At 25.3% G+C, this 22,343-nt stretch overlaps 15 non-coding genes across 15 annotated transcripts; 8 read left to right on the top strand and 7 right to left on the bottom strand.

Moving 5' to 3' along the window:
• Positions 1-2,997: 2,997 nt before the first annotated feature.
• Trnaa-ugc (transfer RNA alanine (anticodon UGC)) lies at positions 2,998-3,069 on the bottom strand. Its single transcript has one exon. It is a non-coding gene; the product is annotated as a tRNA-Ala (tRNA).
• Positions 3,070-4,453: 1,384 nt separating this feature from the next.
• On the top strand, positions 4,454-4,526 carry Trnaf-gaa (transfer RNA phenylalanine (anticodon GAA)). The gene has a single exon. It is a non-coding gene; the product is annotated as a tRNA-Phe (tRNA).
• An 828-nt stretch (positions 4,527-5,354) lies between these two features.
• Trnaa-ugc (transfer RNA alanine (anticodon UGC)) lies at positions 5,355-5,426 on the top strand. The gene has a single exon. It is a non-coding gene; the product is annotated as a tRNA-Ala (tRNA).
• Positions 5,427-6,738: 1,312 nt separating this feature from the next.
• Positions 6,739-6,810, top strand: Trnae-uuc (transfer RNA glutamic acid (anticodon UUC)). The gene has a single exon. It is a non-coding gene; the product is annotated as a tRNA-Glu (tRNA).
• Positions 6,811-7,508: 698 nt separating this feature from the next.
• Trnal-aag (transfer RNA leucine (anticodon AAG)) lies at positions 7,509-7,590 on the bottom strand. Its single transcript has one exon. It is a non-coding gene; the product is annotated as a tRNA-Leu (tRNA).
• A 6-nt stretch (positions 7,591-7,596) lies between these two features.
• Trnar-ucu (transfer RNA arginine (anticodon UCU)) lies at positions 7,597-7,669 on the bottom strand. The gene has a single exon. It is a non-coding gene; the product is annotated as a tRNA-Arg (tRNA).
• Positions 7,670-8,966: 1,297 nt separating this feature from the next.
• Trnaf-gaa (transfer RNA phenylalanine (anticodon GAA)) lies at positions 8,967-9,039 on the top strand. Its single transcript has one exon. It is a non-coding gene; the product is annotated as a tRNA-Phe (tRNA).
• A 1,559-nt stretch (positions 9,040-10,598) lies between these two features.
• Trnav-uac (transfer RNA valine (anticodon UAC)) lies at positions 10,599-10,670 on the bottom strand. The gene has a single exon. It is a non-coding gene; the product is annotated as a tRNA-Val (tRNA).
• Positions 10,671-17,677: 7,007 nt separating this feature from the next.
• On the top strand, positions 17,678-17,749 carry Trnaa-ugc (transfer RNA alanine (anticodon UGC)). Its single transcript has one exon. It is a non-coding gene; the product is annotated as a tRNA-Ala (tRNA).
• Positions 17,750-17,882: 133 nt separating this feature from the next.
• Trnae-uuc (transfer RNA glutamic acid (anticodon UUC)) lies at positions 17,883-17,954 on the top strand. The gene has a single exon. It is a non-coding gene; the product is annotated as a tRNA-Glu (tRNA).
• Positions 17,955-19,105: 1,151 nt separating this feature from the next.
• Positions 19,106-19,178, bottom strand: Trnaf-gaa (transfer RNA phenylalanine (anticodon GAA)). The gene has a single exon. It is a non-coding gene; the product is annotated as a tRNA-Phe (tRNA).
• Positions 19,179-19,874: 696 nt separating this feature from the next.
• On the bottom strand, positions 19,875-19,946 carry Trnaq-uug (transfer RNA glutamine (anticodon UUG)). The gene has a single exon. It is a non-coding gene; the product is annotated as a tRNA-Gln (tRNA).
• Positions 19,947-20,474: 528 nt separating this feature from the next.
• On the top strand, positions 20,475-20,547 carry Trnar-ucu (transfer RNA arginine (anticodon UCU)). Its single transcript has one exon. It is a non-coding gene; the product is annotated as a tRNA-Arg (tRNA).
• A 6-nt stretch (positions 20,548-20,553) lies between these two features.
• Trnal-aag (transfer RNA leucine (anticodon AAG)) lies at positions 20,554-20,635 on the top strand. The gene has a single exon. It is a non-coding gene; the product is annotated as a tRNA-Leu (tRNA).
• A 1,251-nt stretch (positions 20,636-21,886) lies between these two features.
• Positions 21,887-21,958, bottom strand: Trnae-uuc (transfer RNA glutamic acid (anticodon UUC)). The gene has a single exon. It is a non-coding gene; the product is annotated as a tRNA-Glu (tRNA).
• Positions 21,959-22,343: the final 385 nt, after the last annotated feature.

Here is a 22,343-nt window from a genome sequence, read left to right as displayed (position 1 = left end):
GACTTAATTTAAAACTAATTTTACAATTAATTAGAAAATTAAATATGATGCTAAAGTTGGGTTAAAAACAAAAGCTCTTTTATTAAAATCTAAAAGTTTTATTAGTGTTTTTTATTAATTTCTTAGTTTACAATAAAAATTAAGTTTAAAAAAGTTTGTGGTTATTTAAAATTTAGTTTTTTGTTTAAAATGCTTACTTAATGTTAAGAAACAAATAAGGTAAAAACTACTATTTTCTTATTTAAGCAAGTAAGCAACCTAAACAGTTTTACTACGTTAATATATTAAAAATCATTATCAAAACAAAATTGAGTTTTTCATTTAATTAAAATATAAAATTTTAGATAGCTTTCAAAAAAATGTATCAAAAGTCGTTGAGCAAATAGTAAATGTACAAAACTAAAAAAAAATTGTTTTAATCAAAATTTAAAGTCAATTTTTTTAAACAAAAAAATAATTATTGTGATTTTTTGCTTTAGTTTAAAAGTCGTATCAAAAATACCAAATAAGGAATTTTAGCAACACGAACTCTATATAAAAATTTTTTTTAACTTTGTTTTCTTAAGTTTGTTACAAATTTGATTTCAGATATTCATACTTATATTATTTTAGTAATAACTTAAGTTAAATAACCCTTAAAAATAACCATAGATATTAAAACTACAAAATTTATGTTGAACTTAAGTTAATCAAAAATTAATGTCCTAAATGAAGTAAAGTGTAACAAAAATTGATATACAGAAAAACTTTGTTTAGCTTATATTGATAAAAAAAACTAAAGTGTAAAGAGGGAACAAGTTCTTATACATTTAGAAAATACTTTTGATTCTGTTGAACTATTTTTAATTAAAAAATTATAAAGCTAGTAATCGATTAAGTAAAAAAAAAGAATAATAGCAATAAGAACCTTAAGTTGTATTTAAGATTGTCTTTACTGATCGAAACATTTTAAAAAGTCTTTTTGTAAAATTTGAATCAGTCAGTATAAATATTTTTCTTGATTAATTTCTAAATTGAACTTGATTAGTTATAAATTTGACTTAACAAGCAAAAAGTCTTATTTTGTTAGTATAAGAATTGACTAACTTAGTTCAAAAATGTTACGTACCTAATTTAAAAGTTTTACTGAGTTAGTTCAAAAATTTCACTGAGATAGTTTAAAAGTTTGACTAAACTAGTTTGAAAACAAGACTGATCTAGTTAAAAAGATTTACTGAGTTAGTTTAAAAACTTGACTAAATTAGATTGAAAGTTTGACTAAAATAGTTTAAAAAATTTACTAAACTGGTCTATGAATTTCACTCAGCTAGTTTCTGAAATTTGACTGAACTAGATTGAAAATGTTACTGAGCTAGTTTGAAAATTTTATTGAGTTAGTACAAAAATTTTATTGAGTTAGTACAAAAATTTTACTGAGCTAGTTTGAAAAGTTGGCTCAACTAGTTTAAAAGTTTTACTGAGCTAGTTTGAAAACTTGACAGCGCTAGTTTATAAAGTTAACTGAGCTAGTTTAAAAACTTTACTTAGGTAGTTTAAAAATTAGACTGAGCTAGTTTAAAAATTAGAATGAGCTAGTCTAAAAACTGAGCTATTTAAAAATTTTATTCTGTTAGTATAAAATTTTGAATAACTTAGTTTAAAAATATTACTGAGCTAATTTAAAAGTTTTACTGAGTCAGTTCAAAATTTTCACTGAGATAGTTTAAAAAGTTGACTGAGCTATTTAAAAAACTTAACTGAGCTAGTATTTAAGTTTGACTGATCAAGTTTAAAAGATTTACTGAGCTAGTTTAAAAATATGACTAAATTAGATTGAAAATTTTACTGAGCTAGTTTGAAAATTTTATTGAGCTAATACAAAAACTTTACTGAGTTAGTACAAAAATTTTACTGAGATAGTACAAAAATTTTACTGAGCTAGTTTGAAAAGTTGGCTGAATTAGCTTAAAAGTTTTGCTGAGGTATTTTAAAAATTTGACTGCGCTAGTTTATAAAATTAACTGAGCTAGTTTAAAAATTTACTTAGCTAGTTTAAAAATTAGACTGAGCTAGTCTAAAAACTGAGCTAGTTCAAGTAACTAGAAAGTTAGACTGAATTAATTTGAAAAATTTACTGAGCTAGTTTTAAAATTTTACTGAGCTAGTTAAAATATTTATTGAGCAAGTTTTGAAATTTTTACTGTGCTATTTAAAAAACTTGATTGAGCTAGTTCAAAAACTTGAATGAGCTAGTTTGAAAACTTGATTGAGCAAGTAAAAAAATTTTACTGAGCTAGATCAAAAGTTTTACTTAATCGTTCCAAATCTTGATATAATTATTACAAAACTTAACTCAGGTAAGTTTAAAAACTGAGCTAGTTTAAAAACTTGACTGAGCAAGTCTAAAAATTTGACTGAATTAATTTAAAAATTTGACTTAGTTGAAAATAAAACTGAGTTAGTTTGAAAACTAGACTGAGCTAGTTTTAAAACTTGACTTGGCAAGTTTAAAAATTTTACTAAGCTAGTCTATAAATTTAAATGAGCTAGTTTAAAAGTTTTACTAAGCTAGTTCAAACATTTGACTGGGCTAGTTCAACAATTTTACTGAGCTAGTTCAAAAGTTTTACTTAATCGTTCCAAAACCTTGATATAATTAGTACAAAATTTAACTAAGGTAAGTTTAAAAATTATACTTATTTATATCAAGAGTTTTTGTTGGAAGTGATCGATGTTGCTTATAAAGCATATAAAGAGATTAACAAACTATACAAAATTTTTTTGCTTTTGTTTAAAAATTTGATTAATTTAAGTATACAAAATAAATGTAATTAGGTTCTTGAGCTTAAACATTTCAGTAAACATCATTTAAATTAATACATCACTTGTGTTAATTGGTTAAAATAAATCACTCAAATTTTTCACAAGTTTTTATAAAAACAAATTAAAAAGGCATTATAAAAAATCAAAATAATCAGTAAACTTTTATAACAAAAATGAAAATATTAAATAATGGCGTGGAGACGCCGGGGATCGAACCCGGGGCCTCAAACATGCAAAGCTTGCGCTCTACCACTGAGCTACGTCCCCACTTGTTAATTTGATATTTGTATGGTTCATATACAAATAATTTGCTTGATGAGTGTTTATAGTGATTTGCAAAAAAAAGAAAGTTTTCCTTTTTCCAGCTTATATACTGAAATACTTGATTGAGTTCAATGTAAAATATTGAATGAGTTCTTTCAAAAATTTTAAATAAGCTCACCGCAAAATTTTAAATAGGTTCAATGCGAAAATATTAATGAGTTCAGTAAAAAATTTTGAATAAATTCAGTATAAAGTTTTAAATTAGTTTCAGTAAAAATTTCAAATGACCAACTTGCTAATATTTGAATGAGTTCACTGCAAAGTTCTAGATAGGTTGAGTACAAGATTTTAGAATAGTTAAGTAAACCTTTTGAGTAAACTCACTGTGAATTTGTAAATTTTAGTTTTCTCATTAATTTAAATACACTTTAAGCATCCTCTGTGGAAAGTGATTATAATCTCAATCACATCAGTTTCTATCTAAAGTTTAGTTTATTACATTATTTTCTATGTATAACTACATGTGTTAAATTCACAAATATGTTTATATCAAAGATATATATATATACACCATGCTTATAGTTATCTACAGTATCAAAATAAAGACTTAACTAAAGCTCCTAAAACAATTGTTTCATAACTAAATATCGACTAAATAACTAAACATCACTTTTTATCTGAGTTTAGACAGTCACATTATTTTCAATAAATAACTATATTTATAAGTTAAATTTACATATACGTTTTGTCAAAAAAAAAAAATATATACATTTCTTATACTTATAAGCAATTAATTCAAAACTTAACATCGAAACTTTAATATCGTCTGTATAAAGATTGATGTATTTTACTTCAAACAACTGATAAATAAAACAATTTGTGGTTTTTTGTTTTTTTGATAAAAAGTTACACTATCTAGCCTTCTTTTTAAACTTATTACTTAATTGTAACTATTTGATTTCATTTGGTAAAATCATTAAATTGTACAAATAGTATACTTGTAGTTTTCATATTTAAAATGATGTTAAAAAAGTACAAACTTTAGATTTTTTATAGCCAATTGATAAAAATAATTTACTGTTTTCTTTTTAATTTATGCAGTTCAATGTTTTAATATTAAAGTTAATTTTATGCAAAACATTTAATTTTTAATTATGTTTTAAATATACTTAATTGCTTTTCTTTTATAAAAAACTCCCATAACTTTATAAACTTCAAAAAATTAATACTTTTTTTTTTGGCTACATATTATTAATATTAATTAAAAATTAATGTGTTTCCTATCAACAACAAAGTTCTGTTGCAAAGCTACAGTACAAACAATCACTTGACAACTAAACGCATGGTTTATAAATTTATAAACGTTTCTTAATGGTATTTAACAACTGCCTCGATAGCTCAGTCGGGAGAGCGTCAGACTGAAGATCTGAAGGTCCCTGGTTCAATCCCGGGTCAAGGCAATTATTTTTTATTTTGAGGATTTGATGAGGGTAAGGTAGTTTGCTTATTTAAGGAAAAAACTAAGTCTATGTTTAAATAAAGTTTGTAAAATACAATCGTTTATATATAACCTCAATGAAAGTACAAATATTTGTTAAGCGTATTTGACGTAATAATTGTTAATTGGTTATAGGCTTTATTGTTTTTATGTCATTATAGTAAACTAAGGGTATGGTTAAAAAATGAATTTATTTTTATATCTTAATGTAAAACTTTTGATAAGTCTGTCATTTTATGGGCATCTTAAGCTTAAACACCGATAAACACACTTGTTAAAGAGTGGGTCTTTTTAAAGGTAATTTATTGTAAATTTCTTAATTTTTGTTTATTCTTATAACTTTTTTGTACAATTTTAGTTTTTGTAAAGATTTTTAACTTCATCTCAAATGACGTATTTTTGTTTAAATTTTTTATATAACTTATTTGGTAAAGTTAATTTATTCGTTATTTCTGTAAAAGTTGTTCAATTTAATTTTTAGTGACGTAGTTTTATTCAATTTTTTTGTATAATTTATTTAGTAAAACATTTTTTTTGTTATTTTCGCAATATCATTCAATTTATTGTCATGTGACGTATGTTTTGACATTTTTTTGAATAATTTATTTAATCAGGAAATTTATGGGTAATATCATCATAAATTTTTGAACATAAGTAAGTCTATACATTGTCTATAATAAAGACTAAACTTCGCACTTAAGTATTTATACTTACAAGCTCAACTGTACAAGTTAGTGAGTCAGAGCGTTTTTATGTGTTTATAAACATTACAAACTAAAACTTATTAAGTGGGGACGTAGCTCAGTGGTAGAGCGCAAGCTTTGCATGTTTGAGGCCCCGGGTTCGATCCCCGGTGTCTCCACGGTCTTTTGTAAAGTTCACTTTGTTATTAACATTACTCAAAAAATCTTATTGCTTTTAGTTTTCATACCATTTATAATAACTTATTTTTATATGTTTATTGAAAAAAATATATATATGTCTTTTAAAAACATTTTAGTTTTACAATACTAACAACAAACTTATTTACTTAATAAAAAAGTTAATAAACTTTTTTCTTTAATTTTGTTGAAAAGTGTGTATAATCTTTTAAAGTTAAGTAATATATAGTAAAACAAAGTTTAGCAACATTTTTTAAGCAAAGAATATTAACAATTTTGTCAGTCTTACAACTTGTTTTGAATTAAGATGTTTTAAATTTAGGTTAATATACAGTACTTTCATCTAATTCAACAAATACTTAAAAAATTATAAAAACTTAAAAAATTATATTTATTGTGCTGTTTAACTAATTTGTAGTTTTAAGTCTTTTTACTTGTTTTAATTTTAGTTTATTTTTACTTGTGGCAAAGTTAGTTTACAAAATTTTCTATAGATCACTTTATTTATGTAATTGAAAGTAATAAATAATAATGTTATTCAAATTATAAGAAGTGTAAACTTTCTTTATAATTTTAATTTTGAGGGGTGTGCTTTAATTTTGCAGATAAATTTTAAGCCTTTAAGTGTTTCTACTATATAAAAACTAAAAAATTTAAATTGTTTTTATGATTTATTTCACTTTAGTTATGGAAAATATTAAGCTAATATGCAATAAATGGAACTCTGACTCTAACTACATACGAAAACAATTAATACTTGTTTTTAACAATCAGAGACATATGTAGCTTTTTAAAGTTATAACATAATTTAAACAAACATTTTCAATGTAAAACTATTATGTATAAAATATATTCATTTTTAAATAAAAAAATTAAGTCAAAGCTTTGTACAACACTTACAACTTTTAACCAGTTTTTTTTAAATTAGTGTTAAATATATAATTAACTTAATAAAAAAAAAACCGTTTACTTATATTATTTTTCAATTGTTAAAAACCTAAACACTAATCAAAAAATAAAGTTTTAAATCTTGAATTGATTGTAACTAATTTATAAACATTTAAAATATCAATAACTAGTATTTAAGTTAAAATTTATAAAGTATTTTAATTCTTTGTAAAACTTTTTTGCTACATCATAACATTAACTTTTGCCTTTTTAATGTATAAAAGCTTTTGTTAACAGTCCTACTATATAGCTGTAACAAAGCAAGTAAAGAGAAGTGAATACTTGTACTGCTTGTGGTAGAGTTATTGCAAATATATAAACGCAAAAAAGCAGATGCTATCACAGTCCTACATGGTCTAGTGGTTAGGATTCCTGGCTTTCACCCAGGCGGCCCGGGTTCGATTCCCGGTGTAGGAATTTTTTTACTAAGTTATCAACTTTATGTAATGTAAAACTCTCAAAACGATTTTAATATTAAAGAACTATTTTAAAAGTTTATGGGTACTTAATATATATGATATATAATAAATGGATATATTTTTTTACTTAAAGTAGTAAGAACTTTATTTAACCAATAACTTAGATAGCGAATAAATTTAAATGTGGAAACGAACACAGATAAATAAGGTAACGAACACATATATAAGTATTGCAAAAAGTATAAATGAAGTAACAAACACAGAAGGAAAATGTAAAAGTTATTGTTGTATAAAAACCCATAGAGATAATGTAAAGAATCTATTTTAATTGAAGGTAAACGTGGATAGTTTGAATAACAAATGTTAATGAATTTTAATTGAAGTATAACTCTTTATCGGGCACTTTCAAATGATTTTAGATAGTATTAACACTGTTTAAAATGAATTACTTTTTTATTACAAAAGTTGGAAATTACTTGGAAGCTTTCTTAGTAATATTTTTTTAAATATTTTTCTGAAACAGTACTAAACTGCAAGCCATATGAAAAAGTTGCTATAGATAACTGATATCCTGTTAATAAACGAGAAAAGGTTAGTATAAGTTGGTAAGGATATTTGAATAGGACAAAATTTAAAAATAATTTTTTTTTTCATTTTGAACATCAAATATAAAGTGGTACAAAACTACAAAAAGAGTGGCAGCAGTGGGATTCGAACCCACGCCTCCGAAGAGACTGGAGCCTTAATCCAGCGCCTTAGACCGCTCGGCCATGCTACCCAACCACATCTCCGCCGGGACTCGAACCCGGAACCTCTGGATTAGAAGTCCAGCGCGCTATCCATTGCGCTACGGAGACGCTTGAAAGTGAGGGCATGTTACGATTTATAAAGTTCAGCAAGCTGATTGTTACGTCATAGTTAAGCTGACGTAACAATTAATGCGTTGGTTTAAAAATTTTTAATTGCTTAATAGGACGACTAAGTAAACAAAAAATAACTGTTGACTATACAAGCTGTAGTGTAGCTACTCAAAACAAATATTTTTTTTTTTATTTACAATAAGACAAGAGTTTTATAACTTAAAATAAATGATATTCAGCTTAATAAGTGAGCTTATTCAGCTAGGTAAGCGGATAATAAAGTTTTAAGTTTGATACGTTAAACATTATACTTATGTATTTGAAGATGATGCTTAAAATGGTTTAAAAACATTAGACAAAAAGTTTTAACTATATAAGCTATGTTATTAAATGCTTTATCATTATACACCGCGTTATTTTATCTTTTTAAAATCTAAAGTAAATTTTTATAGCTTTTAATTATAGTGTTTGTCTTTATATAAAACTTTCGAAGTTTATAAACGCTTTAACTTGCTATTAGTCTTGCGGTCCTATGGCGTAATGGTTAGCACACAAGACCTTGAATCCTGTGATCCGAGTTAAAGTCTCGGTAGGACCTCTTTTTGATTTAAAGTTTTATATAACTCTGTTAACTAGTTAATTTATTGTTATCATAAATATTTTGGTTCAGAATGTAAAAAATTATAAAATGTATCCATCACTTTACAATTAATAAAATTAAAATTTAAAAGCCGTTTAAAGATAACTTTTAGTTGTTGAAACTAAAAGCCCATGTTTGAAATTTTAGGTCCAGTTTAACCAATTGTACTGTTCCGGTATTTAACTTACCATTTATTAAGTCTAAAAGTTACTTTCCTAAATACCTTCTTATTGCTAATCACATTAAAGTTATGTAAGCAACTCAAACACAAATAATAACTTATAAAACTTAAGGCACAAAATATAAATTTAAATTAAAAAAAAACTTTAAATATACACAAAAATGTTAATTAATAGTTTATTACGAGTAGTTGCTGCTAGTTTTCTGTATTTTACTTTTGTGTCTTTTTTATTTGTTAGCGTTCTGTTTTTTTATTTAAGCACTAAGTTTAGTCTTACTAAATTATTAATTGTGCAAAATAAAAACATATAAAAAACAATTTTATAAAGTTGTACAGAATAACTAATCTCATTGACATAAACTGATTCAAATATCACTATTACTATAGAAAAGCATAAACTAATGCAAATATGTTGACTAAACTACAATAGTGACTAATATTATGTAATAACTTTAATATGCCACTTACCGTCTGCCTCGATAGCTCAGTCGGGAGAGCGTCAGACTGAAGATCTGAAGGTCCCTGGTTCAATCCCGGGTCGAGGCATCTTTTAACATTATTCTTTAAATTTGATTCAAAAGTACAACTATAGATTAGCATAACTATGTTTTTTTTTAACTTATAGTTTACTGAAGTTAAAAATCGACAGGTTTTTTTATGGGTTTCCTAGCTTTTGAAATATAAAATTGTTCAATTTTTTCATAGTGACGTCATGAAAATAATTTTTTAACTATGTTCAGGCTTTATTTTATAATAAATCATATAAAAAAATTGCAAAAATGACATCATATTGAATTATACAAAAAAGGTGCGAAAAATACGTAACGTAAAATAAAACTGAGTAATTTTATAAAAAGAAAACTCATTCATAAAAAACCTCGCATAGTAATAATCCATAGCAACTGTCTGTGTATTTATTAGTTTTTTGTTTAATCTAGTGTTAATTTTAACATAATAACAAATGCTTTGATAGACTTTTTTTATTTACCTACTTTTAATGAGAAACTTTACTATCAAAATCTAAAGGAATTTATTTTATAGTATTAGGTTATAAATCATATACTTTAAACTTTAATGCACTATAAAATAAAGCTTAATTAAATACATTGCAAATTTTTTTAAAGAAGCTTTCTTTTTCATTTGATAACTTTTAATGTTTATAAAGCTTTAAATCAAAATATAAATCTTAAAAAGTTTTTAATGCATAAAAAGTGTGTTTTTTATATCAGCTTTTGAAATGAATAAATACTAAATTATATCATTGTAAAGGCATGACATTAGCAGACATAAGCTTAATGAAAACATAAAAGTTTGAACAAAATTAGTAAAGTATACTAATGTAAATGAAATTAAAAAATTTTAAATAAAGTTTTTATAAGCAAAAATAAAACTAGTAACGGTAAAGGTTGTGATAAAAGTAGTAAATGCTTAAATTTTTTTAATTTGGTAGTTTTCAAATATTTATATATTTTTGAAACAATGTAAGTTACTAGTTAATTAAAATGTTGAAATGTCACTGTATTAATATTGTGACTTATAAAACGTCAATAGTTGAAATGACAACACAACGTTTTAATAAAACAAGTAAGCTAGGTTACTGATAATTTACTTAAATCTAACCAAAGTATGCTTTTAAGTTTAAGTAAAATATCTAAAAACGTGTTTCATGTAATTTGAAATACATTAAGAGAAAAAAATTCCTACACCGGGAATCGAACCCGGGCCGCCTGGGTGAAAGCCAGGAATCCTAACCACTAGACCAGTGCTTCTGAAATGGGGTTCCGCGGAACCCTAGGGTTCCGCGACGCCTCTCAGGGGTTCCGCGAAGCCTTTCTAAATTTAAAAATTTATGTAAAAATTATTTACATTTTATGTAAAATTGAAATTAGGGGTTCCGCGGAAAAGTTGAACTTTGGAAAAGGGTTCCGCCACTAGAAAAAGGTTCAGAAGCACTGCACTAGACCATGTAGGACTGTGACTGTGAACGCTTTATTGCTTTTATAAACGCGTAAGTGAGCATTATGACGTAACTTTGAAAGTTTTTTTACATGTAAAGATTTAAATAGTTGTCTAAAACCATTCTAAAAAAATTAAAATTAAAGGCGTGGAGACGCCGGGGATCGAACCCGGGGCCTCAAACATGTAAAGCTTGCGCTCTACCACTGAGCTACGTCCCCACTTATCAAGCACATACTTGTACTGTTTATATACAAACAATTCGCTTTGTAAGTGTTTTTTGCAAAGCTGCAAAAATAGAAAGTTTTAATTTATCAGCTTATATACTCAAATACTTGATTTCATTCACTGCAAATTATCTTTCTTTGCGAAATTTTGAATGACTTCTTTGCAAAATTTTAAATGAACTCAATGTGAAGTTTTAAATTGGTTTCAATACAAATTGGATGAGTTCAGTTCTTAATTTCAAATGAGTTCAGTAAATTTTTTTTGAATAATTTCAGTATAAAACTTTAGTTTTGTTTCAGTAAAAAGTTTTAAATGACTAGGTGGCTAATATTTGAATGAGTACAGTTTAAAACTTTAAATGTGTTTAAATATATCATTTTTGAATGAGTTTGTTAAAAATGCTAAATGGCTAGTACCTTTCTCTTTACTACTTGTTGTCATATGTCTTTCACTCGTAACCAATAATAAACATAAATTGTAATTATAAATAGTAATATGAATATCAAATTCAAAACCAATATCTTTATAAATCTGAATATCAATAATAATTACTAAATCAATTGTTTTAAATAAAACTTAATACTAATTAATAATTACAGAAACTTTAACCTTAAATATTACTAAAGTAAGTAGTACTAAAAATTGTATGCAACTATAAATTACTAAATGGCCAAACTTTAATAAATACAGAAACTTAAACATTAAATATTACTAAAATAGTACCAAAAATCACTGATAAATTATATTCAACTATAAAGTTACTAAATTTGTTATCAAACAAATTAACTACGACATGGTTGCCACTGATCAAGCTGTTAAAAACTTCCTGATTTTTCCTGACTTTTTACCAAAGTTTTCCTGACTTTTCTAAATCAAACTCTTAAATTAAGCTTACTTAAAATACATAATTTAACACTTGAAACTATATAAAGCCTTCAATCTAATTTTAATACAAGTTAAAAACAACACTTTTTTGCTGAATTCTATCATCAAACTTCCAGTACATCACTTGAACCATCTGTGTATGATTGATGTTTGTAATAAACAGCTCTATCAGCAAAATACTTTAAATACTATAAATAAATATATAATATATAATATATAATAAATATAAACAAAATACTATAAACACAGGTTGTCTGAAAAAAGACACAATTTTATAGCATTTCCTAGCATAAATGTATCTAGATAAACAAACGACATATAAGTAACTGCTTAGTTATAAAGAACTCAATTATTTTCTTAAACAAAAAACACTTTGATTCTAAAGTTATGCTATGTAAATTTTTGTGTATATATCACAGTTTCACTTTGGAACTGTCCTTGCTACAGATCATCAATACTAAAAAGCTTACAAAATCGGCTTGTTCAAGTAGGGTACTTGTTCAATATGTTAATAGAAAATTTTTGCAGTTTTATAAGGATATTTTACTAATTTATACCAAATGAAGGCTTTGGAAATAAAACTAAATATTTTTGTAAATTTCTAGGATAATTTTGGAATTTTTTCTGACTTTAAAGGACTTTTAATTAAGTTTTACCATTTGAAGGCTTTGGAAAACAAGGATTTTTGTAAATTTAAACTGAAAAATCTGACTTTTTTTTAAACTTTATCAAATTTCCTGACTTTTTCTGACTTTTTTTAAAACGCCCTATTTTTTCCTGACTTTTGTCATTTATTAAAATTTCTCCTGACTTTTCCTGATTTCCTGACTTTTCCTGACCGAGTGGCAACCCTGCTACGAGGCTGCTAATAATAAGATGTAAGGAGAGCACAAATAAGAACTCAAAGTTTAATTTTTACTAATAAATACCCTTTCAGATAAACCTGAAACTTATCTGCAAAACGCTAACTTAAAATATCTAACTCAACAACTCAAACTGAAGACTTATTTTGGCGTTAAAAAAGTTTTATGAGTTCATTAATTAATTTGGTAAAAAGTGCAGAGAACTCATTTTAAACTTTGTATAAAACTCTTTAAAAATTTTGCAATGAAATCATTAAAAATTTGCAGTGAATTTGTTAATTATTTTAACTTAGTTCATTCAAAAACTTTCAATAACTCAATAAAAACTTGCACTGAATTCATTCAAAATTTGCAATTAACTCATTCAAGATTTTGCATTGGAATGATTCAAAACTTTGTATAAAACTCATTCAAAAAATTACAGTAAACCCATTAAAATCTTAATTTAAATAATTAAAATTTTTGTACTAAAGTTATTGAAAAAAATACACTGAACTCATTTGAAAAATACACTGAACTCATTTGAAAAAACAAACTGAACTCATTTGAAAAAGTACACTGAACTCACTTGAAAAAATACACTGAACTCATTTGAAAAAATACACTGAACTCATTTGAAAAAAAAAACACTGAACTCATTTGAAAAAATACACTGTGTAACAGGGGAGTGTTTTGACTGGTTTCCTGTTTCCTGTGAACCCCCTGAAAAAAAGAAAAGAAAAAATAAAAAAAGATTCTTAGAATAACACTAAAAACGTTGTTTATTGACTTTTTTTGGTTATTTGATAATCTTTGAATAATGAATGTTGAATTTATAAGACTGAAAGATTAAAAAGTTTCCTTAACAAAAAATGCTCTTTTTTTTCCCAGCTGAAATAGATTTTTTTAATTAAAAATTCAATTGTGACGTCATAATAGGTAAAAGTTTTAAAGTAGCATTTTCTTTCTAGAAAACTTTTTACTAAGATAGAATATAGCGAAAGGTAATTGCATGATTTTATGTACCAATTAATTGCTAATAACAATTTTTTTTTCATTTAAACGGTTTGTTAAGCAATGCTTTCAAAATTTAACTAATTTCCTAGTCAAAACAAAATAAATACTCACAAAAATTAAGTAATCAAACAAAATACGCGTAAACTAAAGAAGCAATCAATATCAATAAAACTAATCAAATTAATCATAAATACTAAAATACATAATTAGAACAAAAATATGGACTATTTAAAAATGTTAAGTGTAATTCTAAATCCTTTATCAGGACCTAGTTGGTGATTAAGTTTAGGTTTAATTTTTTTAATCATAATAGCCTCTACTGCTAGTAAAATATTTCTATTTTTACAAAATTTAATTACCTCAAAACAATTAAAAATATTATTATGATTCTGACAGATTCTACATTGTTCTATATGTAAAAAAACTGCACTATTTGTAGGTTTTGTATAATCTTTAATTCTGACGAACAGTTGTCGCTCCGTTTCATTAATGTATTGGGTATCCAGATCACCTGGACATTGAAACTTATAAACGATGCAATTTCTGTAGAGTTTGTTGATCTTTTCTTCCAATAAAAAATAGTTTCTAACTTTAGATGTTCTAAAAGCTACTTTGATATTAATTCCAATTATTTCCAAATTTTTTGTTATATTTCTGTTGAATTTTTCTAAAACCTTTTTTATATAAGGAATTTTTAAATACTGTTGTTTAGGAATTTGTTGCTTATGATTTTGTAAAAACAGAAATATTTTACTTGCAGTAGAGGCTATTATGATTAAAAAAATTTAAACCTAAACTTAATCACCAACTAGGTCCTGATAAAGGATCTAGAATTACACTTAACATTTTTAAATAGTCCATAATTTTGTTCTAATTATCTATTTTAGTTTTTATGATTAATTTGATTAGTTTTATTGATATTGATTCCTTCTTTAGTTTACTCGTTTTTTGTTGATTAATTAATTTTTGTGAGTATTTATTTTGTTTTGACAAGGAAATTAGTTAAATTTTGAAAGCATTGCTCAATAAACCATTTAAATGAAAAGAAAATTTACTAAGATGCTTTAGATCTAACTATAAATTGTTACTTAGTGTAAAAAACTTGTAAGTACAATTTTACTTCAAAAAATGTCCAATATAATCTTTTTAGTTTTATTTTCCTTAGTTTATTGTATATAATAATGTTGTGTGAAGCTTTTGTGTTATGCTGCTATATGATTATGTTGTGTTATACTTAAGCATTTATATTATTTGTTTATGTGTCAACAAACTGTGTTTAAACCTTGAAAAATTTAATTCAGAGAGTTTTCAAAATCATCTTAAGACAACTACACCACATGGCAATTTATTCATTTATCATTTAATGGTATTTCAATACTTTTTATATAAGTTATTTTATTTTTGTATATCTGTTGGCCACAAAGTTGGTTCTTGATTTTTTGACATTTTTAACTCAAAAAGATTTCAAAATCATTATAAGAATTCCTGCACCATCAGGCAAACATTTAGTTTTAATTTAAAGATACTTTAATTTAGTTTTAAAAGTTTAAACATTTTTTGGTAATTACCAAGGATGATGTCGCACCAATATAAAGATGAAATCATGATGTGTTTAATATCGTTTTGAACCATAATTTTAAGCTTAAAATCAATATTTTAAGCCTTGTATGATTGATCTAAAATAGTATTTCGTTTTAAACAACCTATACATAGTTAAAATTAAATTTATTTGTTATAAACTAAAATACATTTATGATTTTATTTTACAGTATAGTAATGTATGTAAGTTGTTGTATCATTTACTTAATTTTAAAAATAAAAGCAATTAAATATCTAAATTTTATTGGATTTAATAAATAAGTTTTACTTATGTATTTCTAAGCCTATAATTATGGTAAAAAACAACATTGAATTAAATATAGTTTCAGCTTAATATCGATGCGACATCATCCTAGGTAATTACTCATTTTTTCAGTGAATTTAAAATTTTTATAGATTTAATTACTTAAAAAAATTATTTTATTTTTAATATAATTTTTTCCGGCTCTTTTAGTTTTAATTTATCTAAACTTAATACAGTATAATAAATAAAAATATATAAAACTTTTCCATTAATACTTACATGTTTTTTTATTTTTAGGCAGAAATAAATATTTTAGACACAGAGTTTTTCGGCTAAATGTCGCGTACTTAACTGGCAGTGCATACCTAAGAAATGCGTACTTAAGCGTGAAATTTAGAACAAAAATAAAATTGTGAATCCCTTTGAAAAAAGTCTAGACACGCCCCTGCTGTGTAATGTTAGGCTATTTTTCCCAAAAGGACAAAATAGTCATAAAACTTTATTAACGCCAAAATAAGTCTTCAGTTTGAGTTGTTGAGTTAGATATTTTAAGTTAGCGTTTTGCAGATAAGTTTCAGGTTTATCTGAAAGGGTATTTATTAGTAAAAATTAAACTTTGAGTTCTTATTTGTGCTCTCCTTACATCTTATTATTAGCAGCCTCGTAGCAGGGTTGCCACTCGGTCAGGAAAAGTCAGGAAATCAGGAAAAGTCAGGAGAAATTTTAATAAATGACAAAAGTCAGGAAAAAATAGGGCGTTTTAAAAAAAGTCAGAAAAAGTCAGGAAATTTGATAAAGTTTAAAAAAAAGTCAGATTTTTCAGTTTAAATTTACAAAAATCCTTGTTTTCCAAAGCCTTCAAATGGTAAAACTTAATTAAAAGTCCTTTAAAGTCAGAAAAAATTCCAAAATTATCCTAGAAATTTACAAAAATATTTAGTTTTATTTCCAAAGCCTTCATTTGGTATAAGTTAGTAAAATATCCTTATAAAACTGCAAAAATTTTCTATTAACATATTGAACAAGTACCCTACTTGAACAAGCCGATTTTGTAAGCTTTTTAGTATTGATGATCTGTAGCAAGGACAGTTCCAAAGTGAAACTGTGATATATACACAAAAATTTACATAGCATAACTTTAGAATCAAAGTGTTTTTTGTTTAAGAAAATAATTGAGTTCTTTATAACTAAGCAGTTACTTATATGTCGTTTGTTTATCTAGATACATTTATGCTAGGAAATGCTATAAAATTGTGTCTTTTTTCAGACAACCTGTGTTTATAGTATTTTGTTTATATTTATTATATATTATATATTATATATTTATTTATAGTATTTAAAGTATTTTGCTGATAGAGCTGTTTATTACAAACATCAATCATACACAGATGGTTCAAGTGATGTACTGGAAGTTTGATGATAGAATTCAGCAAAAAAGTGTTGTTTTTAACTTGTATTAAAATTAGATTGAAGGCTTTATATAGTTTCAAGTGTTAAATTATGTATTTTAAGTAAGCTTAATTTAAGAGTTTGATTTAGGAAAGTCAGGAAAACTTTGGTAAAAAGTCAGGAAAAATCAGGAAATTTTTAACAGCTTGATCAGTGGCAACCATGTCGTAGTTAATTTGTTTGATAACAAATTTAGTAACTTTATAGTTGAATATAATTTATCAGTGATTTTTGGTACTATTTTAGTAATATTTAATGTTTAAGTTTCTGTATTTATTAAAGTTTGGCCATTTAGTAATTTATAGTTGCATACAATTTTTAGTACTACTTACTTTAGTAATATTTAAGGTTAAAGTTTCTGTAATTATTAATTAGTATTAAGTTTTATTTAAAACAATTGATTTAGTAATTATTATTGATATTCAGATTTATAAAGATATTGGTTTTGAATTTGATATTCATATTACTATTTATAATTACAATTTATGTTTATTATTGGTTACGAGTGAAAGACACATGACAACAAGTAGTAAAGAGAAAGGTACTAGCCATTTAGCATTTTCAACAAACTCATTCAAAAATGATATATTTAAACACATTTAAAGTTTTAAACTGTACTCATTCAAATATTAGCCACCTAGTCATTTAAAACTTTTTACTGAAACAAAACTAAAGTTTTATACTGAAATTATTCAAAAAAAATTTACTGAACTCATTTGAAATTAAGAACTGAACTCATCCAATTTGTATTGAAACCAATTTAAAACTTCACATTGAGTTCATTTAAAATTTTGCAAAGAAGTCATTCAAAATTTCGCAAAGAAAGATAATTTGCAGTGAATGAAATCAAGTATTTGATTATATAAGCTGATAAATTAAAACTTTCTATTTTTGCAGCTTTGCAAAAAACACTTACAAAGCGAATTGTTTGTATATAAACAGTACAAGTATGTGCTTGATAAGTGGGGACGTAGCTCAGTGGTAGAGCGCAAGCTTTGCATGTTTGAGGCCCCGGGTTCGATCCCCGGCGTCTCCACGCCTTTAATTTTAATTTTTTTAGAATGGTTTTAGACAACTATTTAAATCTTTACATCTAAAAAAACTTTCAAAGTTACGTCATAATGCTCACTTACGCGTTTATAAAAGCAATAAAGCGTTCACAGTCACAGTCCTACATGGTCTAGTGGTTAGGATTCCTGGCTTTCACCCAGGCGGCCCGGGTTCGATTCCCGGTGTAGGAATTTTTTTCTCTTAATGTATTTCAAATTACATGAAACACGTTTTTAGATATTTTACTTAAACTTAAAAGCATACTTTGGTTAGATTTAAGTAAATTATCAGTAACCTAGCTTACTTGTTTTATTAAAACGTTGTGTTGTCATTTCAACTATTGACGTTTTATAAGTCACAATATTAATACAGTGACATTTCAACATTTTAATTAACTAGTAACTTACATTGTTTCAAAAATATATAAATATTTGAAAACTACCAAATTAAAAAAATTTAAGCATTTACTACTTTTATCACAACCTTTACCGTTACTAGTTTTATTTTTGCTTATAAAAACTTTATTTAAAATTTTTTAATTTCATTTACATTAGTATACTTTACTAATTTTGTTCAAACTTTTATGTTTTCATTAAGCTTATGTCTGCTAATGTCATGCCTTTACAATGATATAATTTAGTATTTATTCATTTCAAAAGCTGATATAAAAAACACACTTTTTATGCATTAAAAACTTTTTAAGATTTATATTTTGATTTAAAGCTTTATAAACATTAAAAGTTATCAAATGAAAAAGAAAGCTTCTTTAAAAAAATTTGCAATGTATTTAATTAAGCTTTATTTTATAGTGCATTAAAGTTTAAAGTATATGATTTATAACCTAATACTATAAAATAAATTCCTTTAGATTTTGATAGTAAAGTTTCTCATTAAAAGTAGGTAAATAAAAAAAGTCTATCAAAGCATTTGTTATTATGTTAAAATTAACACTAGATTAAACAAAAAACTAATAAATACACAGACAGTTGCTATGGATTATTACTATGCGAGGTTTTTTATGAATGAGTTTTCTTTTTATAAAATTACTCAGTTTTATTTTACGTTACGTATTTTTCGCACCTTTTTTGTATAATTCAATATGATGTCATTTTTGCAATTTTTTTATATGATTTATTATAAAATAAAGCCTGAACATAGTTAAAAAATTATTTTCATGACGTCACTATGAAAAAATTGAACAATTTTATATTTCAAAAGCTAGGAAACCCATAAAAAAACCTGTCGATTTTTAACTTCAGTAAACTATAAGTTAAAAAAAAACATAGTTATGCTAATCTATAGTTGTACTTTTGAATCAAATTTAAAGAATAATGTTAAAAGATGCCTCGACCCGGGATTGAACCAGGGACCTTCAGATCTTCAGTCTGACGCTCTCCCGACTGAGCTATCGAGGCAGACGGTAAGTGGCATATTAAAGTTATTACATAATATTAGTCACTATTGTAGTTTAGTCAACATATTTGCATTAGTTTATGCTTTTCTATAGTAATAGTGATATTTGAATCAGTTTATGTCAATGAGATTAGTTATTCTGTACAACTTTATAAAATTGTTTTTTATATGTTTTTATTTTGCACAATTAATAATTTAGTAAGACTAAACATAGTGCTTAAATAAAAAAACAGAACGCTAACAAATAAAAAAGACACAAAAGTAAAATACAGAAAACTAGCAGCAACTACTCGTAATAAACTATTAATTAACATTTTTGTGTATATTTAAAGTTTTTTTTTAATTTAAATTTATATTTTGTGCCTTAAGTTTTATAAGTTATTATTTGTGTTTGAGTTGCTTACATAACTTTAATGTGATTAGCAATAAGAAGGTATTTAGGAAAGTAACTTTTAGACTTAATAAATGGTAAGTTAAATACCGGAACAGTACAATTGGTTAAACTGGACCTAAAATTTCAAACATGGGCTTTTAGTTTCAACAACTAAAAGTTATCTTTAAACGGCTTTTAAATTTTAATTTTATTAATTGTAAAGTGATGGATACATTTTATAATTTTTTACATTCTGAACCAAAATATTTATGATAACAATAAATTAACTAGTTAACAGAGTTATATAAAACTTTAAATCAAAAAGAGGTCCTACCGAGACTTTAACTCGGATCACAGGATTCAAGGTCCTGTGTGCTAACCATTACGCCATAGGACCGCAAGACTAATAGCAAGTTAAAGCGTTTATAAACTTCGAAAGTTTTATATAAAGACAAGCACTATAATTAAAAGCTATAAAAATTTACTTTAGATTTTAAAAAGATAAAATAACGCGGTGTATAAAGATAAACCATTTAATAACATAGCTTATATAGTTAAAACTTTTTGTCTAATGTTTTTAAACCATTTTAAGCATCATCTTTAAATACATAAGTATAATGTTTAACGTATCAAACTTAAAACTTTATTATCCGCTTACCTAGCTGAATAAGCTCACTTATTAAGCTGAATATCATTTATTTTAAGTTATAAAACTCTTGTCTTATTGTAAATAAAAAAAAAATATTTGTTTTGAGTAGCTACACTACAGCTTGTATAGTCAACAGTTATTTTTTGTTTACTTAGTCGTCCTATTAAGCACTTAAAAATTTTTAAACCAACGCATTAATTGCTACGTCAGCTTAAATATGACGTAACAATCAGCTTGCTGAACTTTATAAATCGTAACATGCCCTCACTTTCAAGCGTCTCCGTAGCGCAATGGATAGCGCGCTGGACTTCTAATCCAGAGGTTCCGGGTTCGAGTACCGGCGGAGATGTGGTTGGGTAGCATGGCCGAGCGGTCTAAGGCGCTGGATTAAGGCTCCAGTCTCTTCGGAGGCGTGGGTTCGAATCCCACTGCTGCCACTCTTTTTGTAGTTTTGTACCACTTTATACTTAATGTTCAAAATGAAAAAAAATTACGTTTACCTCAAGACAATTTGGCAAAAGAATAAAAGAACATATTCCAAAAAGTATTGACGAATTTTGTAAGAGTAATGAGAAAATTAAATCTATTAGAGTAATAAATGCTTCAAAAAGATCTGCTATTTCTGAACACTTAGTAAATAACCTTGATTGTGCTAGTAATTATAATTTAAAAAGATTTAAAATTGTTAACAAATGTTTTCACATTTCGGATTTAATTAAACTTGAGGCTATTTGTATTTTATTAAGAAAACCTAAGTTATGTAAACATAAAGATTTTGATTATACTGTTTCGTTGTTTTCTTAAATTGTTTTATAAGTTGTTGCTTTGCTCTGTTTTATTATTATTTTTTTAGTTGCATTGTAATTATAAGTACTTATGTATTGTTAATTACTCTTTGCTTTATTATTATTAATTACGTTGATTGCATTTCCACTATATAAGTTAAATTTCAAACTTTATTTTTATTGCTTAGTATTCAACTGATGAAAGAAGCATGAAATATATCTTGTTCTAAAAATTGAGTCTCATTTATATAGTTTGAAAGAAAAAAATTACTTTTAATTTTTGTCCTATTCAAATATCCTTACCAACTTATACTAACCTTTTCTCGTTTATTAACAGGATATCAGTTATCTATACTTTTCATATGGCTTGCAGTTTAGTACTGTTTTAGAAAAATATTTAAAAACATATTACTAAGAAAGCTTCCAAGTAATTTCCAACTTTTGTTCTGAAAAAGTAATTCATTTTAAACAGTGTTAATAATTTAAATCATTTGAAAGTGCCCGATAAAGAATTATACTTCAATTAAAATTCGTCAACATTTGTTATTCAAACTATCCACGTTTACCTTCAATTAAAATAGATTCTTTACATTATCTATATGGGTTTTTATACAACAATAACTTTTACATTTTCCTTCTGTGTTTGTTACTTCATTTATACTTTTTGTAATACTTATATATGTGTTCGTTACCTTATTTATCTGTGTTCGTTTCCACATTTAAATTTATTCGCTATCTAACTTATTGGTTAAATAAAGTTCTAACTACTTTAAGTAAAAAAAATATATCCATTTATTATATATCATATATATTAAGTACCCATAAACTTTTAAAATAGTTCTTTAATATTAAAATCGTTTTGAGAGTTTTACATTACATAAAATTGATGACTTAATAAAAATATTCCTACACCGGGAATCGAACCCGGGCCGCCTGGGTGAAAGCCAGGAATCCTAACCACTAGACCATGTAGGACTGTTATAGTATCTGCTTTTTTGCCTTTATATATTTGCAATAACTCTACCACAAGCAGTACAAGTATTCACTTCTCTTTACTTGCTTTGTTACAGCTATATAGTAGGACTGTTAACAAAAGCTTTTATACATTAAAAAGGCAAAAGTTAATGTTATGATGTAGCAAAAAAGTTTTACAAAGAATTAAAATACTTTATAAATTTTAACTTAAATACTAGTTATTGATATTTTAAATGTTTATAAATTAGTTACAATCAATTCAAGATTTAAAACTTTATATTTTTGATTAGTGTTTAGGTTTTTAACAATTAAAAAATAATATAAGTAAACGGTTTTTTTTTTTAATTAAGTTAATTATATATTTAACACTAATTTCAAAAAAACT

The sequence above is a fragment of the Thalia democratica genome, chromosome 9 (genome assembly GCF_965202585.1).
Source record: "Thalia democratica chromosome 9, ktThaDemo2.hap1.1, whole genome shotgun sequence".
Taxonomy (NCBI): domain Eukaryota; kingdom Metazoa; phylum Chordata; class Thaliacea; order Salpida; family Salpidae; genus Thalia; species Thalia democratica.
Note: the sequence above shows the minus strand (reverse complement) of the source record. Positions and strands in the feature narration are given on the sequence as shown.